At 46.7% G+C, this 7,433-nt stretch overlaps 1 protein-coding gene across 3 annotated transcripts in view; it reads right to left on the reverse strand.

Annotated features, from left to right (window-relative positions):
* LOC143299370 (plexin-A2-like) overlaps positions 1 to 7,204 on the reverse strand; it is a 128,587-nt gene extending 121,383 nt beyond the window's left edge. For 2 of the 3 annotated variants that reach the window (XM_076612521.1, XM_076612519.1), the window contains exon 1: positions 5,968 to 7,204. The gene's annotated coding sequence lies outside the window, so the exon portion shown is untranslated. The remainder of the gene's footprint in view (positions 1 to 5,967) is intronic. The other variant, XM_076612520.1, reaches the window with a different exon arrangement.
* Positions 7,205 to 7,433: the final 229 nt, after the last annotated feature.

Genomic DNA, 7,433 nt, shown 5'->3' on the forward strand with positions numbered 1-7,433 from the left:
GGTGGTGGTGGGGGGGGGGGGGGGTAACGTGGGCAAAAGGCAGGGAAGGAGGGTTGGAGGGGGTTGTTCACCAACTCACTCACTCACCAGTCTTGTCATGCAGTGAGTGAACAGAAGTGGACCCTGTGGGCTGGGAACTGACCACATGGCGAACTGACCAGTTCAGGCAGTGCGGTGATGGTCAGGCTGGTTGGTGGTTCGTGTTACCACCGCCACGACTCAGCTCTGCTTCCTAATCGTTTTGATAACGATAACTGTGTGTGCTGGCTTGCTTCATCACCCCGCCATCCTACTAGCCTCTTTCCATGAGCATCACCATTCACCGTCCATCTTTCCTCTCTCCCAACAAAGGACTGAGGGAGAGGAATCCATGGGGAGACTGGGAGTGCGGTGGAGGGAGAAAAGGGAAGCATGAAGAAGGACGCAATGCCAGAAACTTAGAGAACGCAACCCTGAAGACTGCTCTCTCTCTCTCTCTCTCTCTCTCTCCGTAGCATGGATATTCTTCTTCTACTTCCCTCGTTTAATAAAATTCAAATCAATCGAATTATGCCTCTTTCTCTCTATGACAATCAGTCAAATTATCTCTCCCTCTCTCTCTCTGTGACCTTGTTAACTGCTTACTTCCCCTTTCCCTAACTCCCGATGTATGTTGTCCCATTAGTGCCCATGGCCACAATGCACTAAACATTCATTCATTTCTCAATTCCTCTCTGAAGAGCCATCGGCTGAAGTTTTCGGCAGCCGAGACAAGCTACAAGTGGAGACGTTTCTCTGCTGAACGATACAAGACAACATATGGTGACCAACAAAGATGTGCAGACTTTGGGACGACGGACAAGTGGTCACACAAGCTGTCCATGCTGGAGATCCATTACTGCCCACAGGTTACATCACCACAGTCCTGTAACACGTGTAGACCTACCAAGACCCCAAATCAGAACAACTTGACCCTGAGGGCCTAAGCCAGTGGGTCATGAAAACCCCACTCCAAAGACACTTGTCTGATATGACGGTCAGCCCGGCCACAAGCCCACTGAACAATACATGGGATCTGTTAAAAGCTCAAATGTAAAAGACCAAAGCCATGAACAAATTGATCTTAAGGGCAGATTGCCAGTTAGGTCGTTAAACTCGCCACTTTCAATTACTGCAATGACTGCCATTTATATGCATTTGGCAAACATGTATTTCGACATAACTGCATTTGAGGAACGTTCACCAGCCGTCAAACGAAACCAAGGTAAATAATCACATTCATGAGCACGATATAAGCTGTTAGCTTGTTGTTGCTCTGCTGTCTATGTGTACATGTATGTATTATAAAATGTTTACTGAATACAGTTTTGTATAAACCAAACTCACCACTTCAGCTCAATGCACATGCCTCACTCAGCAATGACACAGCTTGACCGACGCGCTAGCACAACCACACAAACAACCCCTCGTTTAAAAGAATAATTAGACAGTATTTATTATGTCTTTTAACTAGCCTTCTATAACCGTGGACTAACGCTCCGTGACCTAAGATGCGACGGGCGCACTAGCCGAGTGGTTAAAGCGTTGGACTTTCAATCTGAGGGTCCCGGGTTCGAATTTCGGTAAGAACGCTTGGTGGGTAAAGGGTGGAGATTTTTTCCAAATCTCCCAGGTCAACATTTGTGCAGACCTGCTGAGTGCCTGAACTCCGTGTGTATACGCAAGCAGAAGATCAAATACGCACGTTAAAAATCCTGTAATCCATGTTAGCGTTCGTTGGGTTATGGAAACAAGAACATACCCAGCATGCACCTCCCTCCGAAAACGGAGTATGGCTGCCTACATGGCGGGGTATACACGTAAAAGCCCACTCGTGTACATACGAGTGAACGTGAGAGTTGCAGCCCACGAACGAAGAAGAAGAAGAATACCTGAGATGCAAAGCCGCCACGCTATCCCTCTAATTCCCCTGTACTCAGTGAGATGTCAACAACGGTCAGTACGCAGGTCAATGACTATACGACTGCTCTCCACCGTATCCCTCAGCCCAAACAGATTGTAGATGGGGTGGTACCACGAGGTGGAATGGACTGGGGCCCGAATGGACAGACTGTGGTGATAATAACACTCGGCTGGGGAGAGGAGAGGGTGTATGTGGAGTGACTGTAATGGGGCTGTAAAGGTGGTTGTCAATGGCCCGGCAGATCGTGTTATCAGCGGTATTTTCAGACTGTCAGATCTCCATGCCTGAGGCTTGTGTAGTTGTGTATGCGTGTGCGTATGCGCGCGCGCGCGCGTGTGTGTGTGTGTGTGTGTGTGTGTGTGTATGTGAGCTCGGGCGCGCGTGTATGTCCGTACGTGCATGTGTGTGCGTGCATGTGCGCGCGCACGTGTGTATGTGTGCGGGAAGAAGTGTATGCGTACAGGCCCCGCAATGGGATGGACAAGAGCTGTTCAAACTCTCCTCTATCTCAAGCAGGCCCTCCACAAAGAGAGAGCGGGGTGAGGGAGAGAGTCAGAGGGCTGAGGACGGTACGGGTACAATGGTGATGGGCGGCAGTTGGAACAATCGATCCAGGTTGCCCGTGCTGACAAAAAGGGCCAGGGAGGCAGCACGGCTCAAGTGCCATTAACTGGTTTCGCGGTCTTTTGTCGGCATGTAATAATTCAGTTTCAGCCACACAGGCGGCATAGCGGCTGAAACTTTGGGAAAAAGTTTTTTTCGTACATGGCGCATAACACTGGATTAAAAAACAAACAACAACAAACAAACAAAAAAACAAAACAAAAAGAACACCTAAAACGAAAACAAACCCAACAACAGCAACAACACAGCTGAACCAGACAAATCCCCTCCCTCTTGCAACATTCCGTCTTCCTGTGACCTTGACATTAAGGTCAAGGTCACAAAATCTGTGAGAGAGAGATATGGAGAGAGAAAGAAAGAAAGAGGAAGAGAGAAAGACAGAGAGCGTGTGTGTCAGTGTGCATGCGTGCATGTGTGTGTGTGTGTGTGTGTGTGTGTGTGTGTGTGTGTGTGTAAGCTTCTTCTAGACGCAACATGCAAGAGGCTCGAAATTCAATATCCTTGAAAGACGGCAACCCCGACGCAGACGAACATGCAAACACACACTTAAATGCACACACACAGGGCACATACATTGTGCGCCTTTGTTTTCCACTTCAACAGACTGGGGGAGAAACCTACCGGCAAGCACGCAAGCCTACAAATTACCTCTGCATGGTTGTGCAATAATGGCGGCTCTCTCTCTCTCTCCTGTCAGTTTCTCCTGCCTCTGTCTCTCTCTCCTGTCTCTCTCCACCCTGCCTTGCCCTGCCCTACCCTGTCAAATCCAGCCAACACCAACGTGACGTACGTCGGTGTGTTGCACACCCTTTTTACACAGAGGCGGGTATCTTTTGACTGTGTATCCACCTTCGCTCTACCACGCTCGAACTCAGTTCGAAATGTCGACCAGTTCTGCTGACATCCCGGTTTTGATTATGTAGGGAGACTGTATTTAATTAAGGGAGACCGTGTTTAATTAAGGAAATACGATTGGTTTCAATTAAAATTTCGAAGCAGTGAGCCGTCCGAAGGTCACTGTTGCCATTGGCTGACACGCTTGACAATGAAAACTGTCCACGTGATGGAGACTGTGACTGAATGAGAGCGAGGGATTTTTTTGTTGTTCTTCTTCTAAAGAATGTGTTCTTTTTTCACAAATACAATTCAATATAGCTATTTTTTTTATTTGGTTAGAATGTTACCAATCCGCTCAAGAAAGGAAAGGAAATATGAGTGCGAATGCACAAACGGTATGGATCGTAAGTCTATAAGGACAGAAGGCCGAGCATTAAATCCGAGCCTAGTGTCCATGGGTTGGCTTCAACTTGCTCACTTTCATTACCGTCTGTTGATAACTTTAAAACACGACCTTCAGTTTTGTGGGCAGTAAAGAAAAAGCTTGAAACGTATCTAAAAATGCAAGCTGCATTAACTGCATATAAATCAACATGTTATCGGATATCTGGCAAAATGCAAATGTAAACCATGGAAATGGAAAGCAAAACGAATTCTTCTGAGAAAAAGTATGATCTCTTAAGACAAAAATTCTTCGAGGACTAATAATGAAACATTTTTTTTTGTAAATCATTTCAGAAAGAAAGGGGAAAAAACAAAACAATAATGATCATGACAATAATAAGAGTATAAAACAAAGTTAAGAGTATAAAACAAAGTTAGACTATTATGCCTGTTCCCTGATAAAACTGGTGTTATCTTTCACTAACAATCTTTGCAACGGCGGACGCTGCCACGAGAGTTGTTGACTCTGTCGCTTCACTCGTTCTTGCAAGACTCCGTGAGTGGCAGCACGTCTGTTTCTGCCATTAAAGTATTTCTGTTTGTCTTTCTTTTTAATGTTTGATAGTTTCCTGGGATTTCACTTACCGCTACATGACAACAAGGCCAAGGGTTGTTTCAATGTAAAGTGTGCAAGTATGACGATATGCATATTTGTATGCATAATATACACACACATATATATACATATATTATAAATAAATATCCGAATGCACGTTCATGCACACGCAGACATGTGTGCAAATGATGACAGGGGTGAGTTCAGTTTTTTAACGACATGGTTTTACTCAGTAACAACACCAGCAGCAACAACAACCAAAAAAGTTAGGGTCTAGAAATGCAGCAATAACTCGCCAAAGTTTGAACTGTTCCAAACATATTAAATCATGATCAATACTAAAATAAATCTTCCAAGAAAATAAGTAAATATCAATGGAAACGAGTCGAACGGCAGACGTACTCAATTTACCAGTCTGTTGTTGGCTGATATGTACATCAAAATGTGACAGCAAGTTCAGACAAAAAAAGGGATGTAGGAATACCTCCAGTTAAATGATTTACAGTACACTTCTTCCTGCATTGCATACAGCTGTAGAGTCACGCTGCTTCCTTTGTTTGCAAGTCGGCGATCTCTTGACAACCCCGACTAAATGTGGAATGACTGTAACAGAATGTTGTCACAGGAGAATCCGCTGGCTGTCTCCTATCAATATCAGATTGGTCGTCAAAAGATAAAAACTTCCAAACAAAGGAAGGGGGTAGCGTTACACGATAGCTGTCAGAAGTTCACAATTCAAAGAGGAGTGTAAAACACATACGGACGTTCATAAGTTTGGCTTCATTTCCGTTCTGTCGTTATGTGCAATAAATAACAACGAGACCAACCGGGATGTTACGCTGTTAAAATCCGAGCAGTATTGTGTGCATGGAAGCACTTGTTACGATAGTATCGACAGCACCGGCACCAACAGATTTGTCATAATTTCTGTTGTTTTGCTTGTTTGCATGCTGGTTGATTGGTTTGCTTGCTTTAAACACACACACATGTAAAATCGCACACATGCACACACACACATATGTAAACGTCCACATACACGCACACACACACACACACACACAAACACGCAAGAAAACAACGCATTCATATATATATATATAGTGCATCGCCGCCCTTCTAAAGTCATTTACCACAAGATTTGTGTACACCGACCTTTGGAAGCTTCAGTCACGAACCGACCAATTTGAGAGAGAGAGAGAGAGAGAGAGAGAGAGCATGTATTTGCTACGCTGCTACTCAAACACAAAAATGTGGTTATCAAAATGTACACACATCAAACTAAACGTGCTTGTTTTTTTCCACTGAGAAAAGTAATATCAAACTCTATGTGACTGACGATGACTGACACACACCACAACACACACACACACACACACACCACAACACACACACACACACACACACCACAACACACACAAACCCCACCCCAAACTTCACAATGCACTTTTTACAATCAACACAGCGAACGTGATGTGTTGTACACATATATAAAAATACGCTTGCTGTCTAGACGAAGTGTACAGTTTTCAAACACTCACACACATCACGATGTCAGTCTTCCTACCTGAGAGCATCGGCCGCTGTGAGGAAGGGAGGAAGAAACCCCAGGCAGCAGCAGCAAGACAGGCCGGCAGACGAACAGAAGCAACAAAAGTAGAAAGGTCTCTCTCCACTCCCCTCCACTCCACAACACACACAACACACACCGGCCGGTTTAAGTTTGGGGGCACACACACACACACACACACAGACCGAGACAGAGAGAGCCAAAAACTACCGGCGAACTCTCCTCCTTCCAACAAACTATCGGCAAAACTCCCTCCTTACCTCCACCACTACTGAAGCCAGTCTGGAAATATTGTTTTGGGAGAGGAAAATAAAAGAAAGCAAAACAAAGTGATCGAGAGGTCAGTCAGTTTCCACGCTTCACACCACTCCTCCCACAACAACACAAACTGCCCGGGTCTTTGTCAGTCTTCGGACAAAAACAAAAACCTCCCTCCGGTTACACTACACTGTACACACACCGAAAAAAAATCCCTCACGCCTTGACTCACTGTGTCCGAGAGAGAGAAGCACAGTCTCCGTTATCCCCTGTGGTAGAAAACGCTGCGAGTAAAAACTGTCCGACGGACTCTCTCTCCCTCTCTTTCTCGCTCTCTCTCTGTCACTGCTGCTACTGCTGTGAAAGCCCCTTTCTTGGTTGGGGCCGGCCCGCTACAACTACACACTCCCCCACACAACAAAGCGCCAACTGAACATGTGCGCTCTGAAAGAAAGCGGGGAAGAGGGGCTGGTGTGGCGTCGTCTGTTCTCTCCCCCTGTCCGTCCGTCCCTCTCTCTGTCTCTGTCCCTCCCTCTCACTCTCTCTCTGCACACTGCATGCTGCAGACGAGAGCTGTACAACAATAAACCCTGGAGGTGGTGGTGGTGGTGGTGGAGGTGGTGGCGCGGGTATGGTGGTGGGTGGGTGGTGGTAGTGGTGGTGGCGTGCGTTGCCTTTAAAACACCCCCTCCTGCTTCACACAAGCAGTTCAGTGGAGCGTTCCCCCCATGATGACAGAGTATGGAGGGGTATTGTAGGGACGGAGGGAGGGGTAGAGACGGCCCCCCTCAAGTCCACAAAGCACTCGCGTCCAAGCTGGTGTTAAAAAAAATGGCGTGTACAACTTTTCTTTTTTATTTCACGCTGCAATTCCTCTCACCATCCTATGCTCTTTCCCTCTCTCTCTCACTCTCTCTCTCCACAACGCAACGACTACTGCTCACAGTATTGAACAGTTCGAGAACAGAAGAGAGGAGCGCCCTTCACTCAGTCATATCACGCCGCTGGTAGAAGGTGGAGCAGACTGGGAAAAGAGAGAGCGAGGACTTGGCTTCCACGTGCAGCCGACAGATGCGTGCCTGCGCGTGTGTGCTCTGCTCCTCGTCAGCGCACAGGGAGGGGAGGGGGGAGGGAGGAGTAGAGAGTTGGCTGTTGTGCATGCACACCACACCACCACCACCACCACCAGTCGCGTGCGTTGTGCG

Source organism: Babylonia areolata, chromosome 25, assembly GCF_041734735.1.
Source record: "Babylonia areolata isolate BAREFJ2019XMU chromosome 25, ASM4173473v1, whole genome shotgun sequence".
Classification (NCBI taxonomy): domain Eukaryota; kingdom Metazoa; phylum Mollusca; class Gastropoda; order Neogastropoda; family Buccinidae; genus Babylonia; species Babylonia areolata.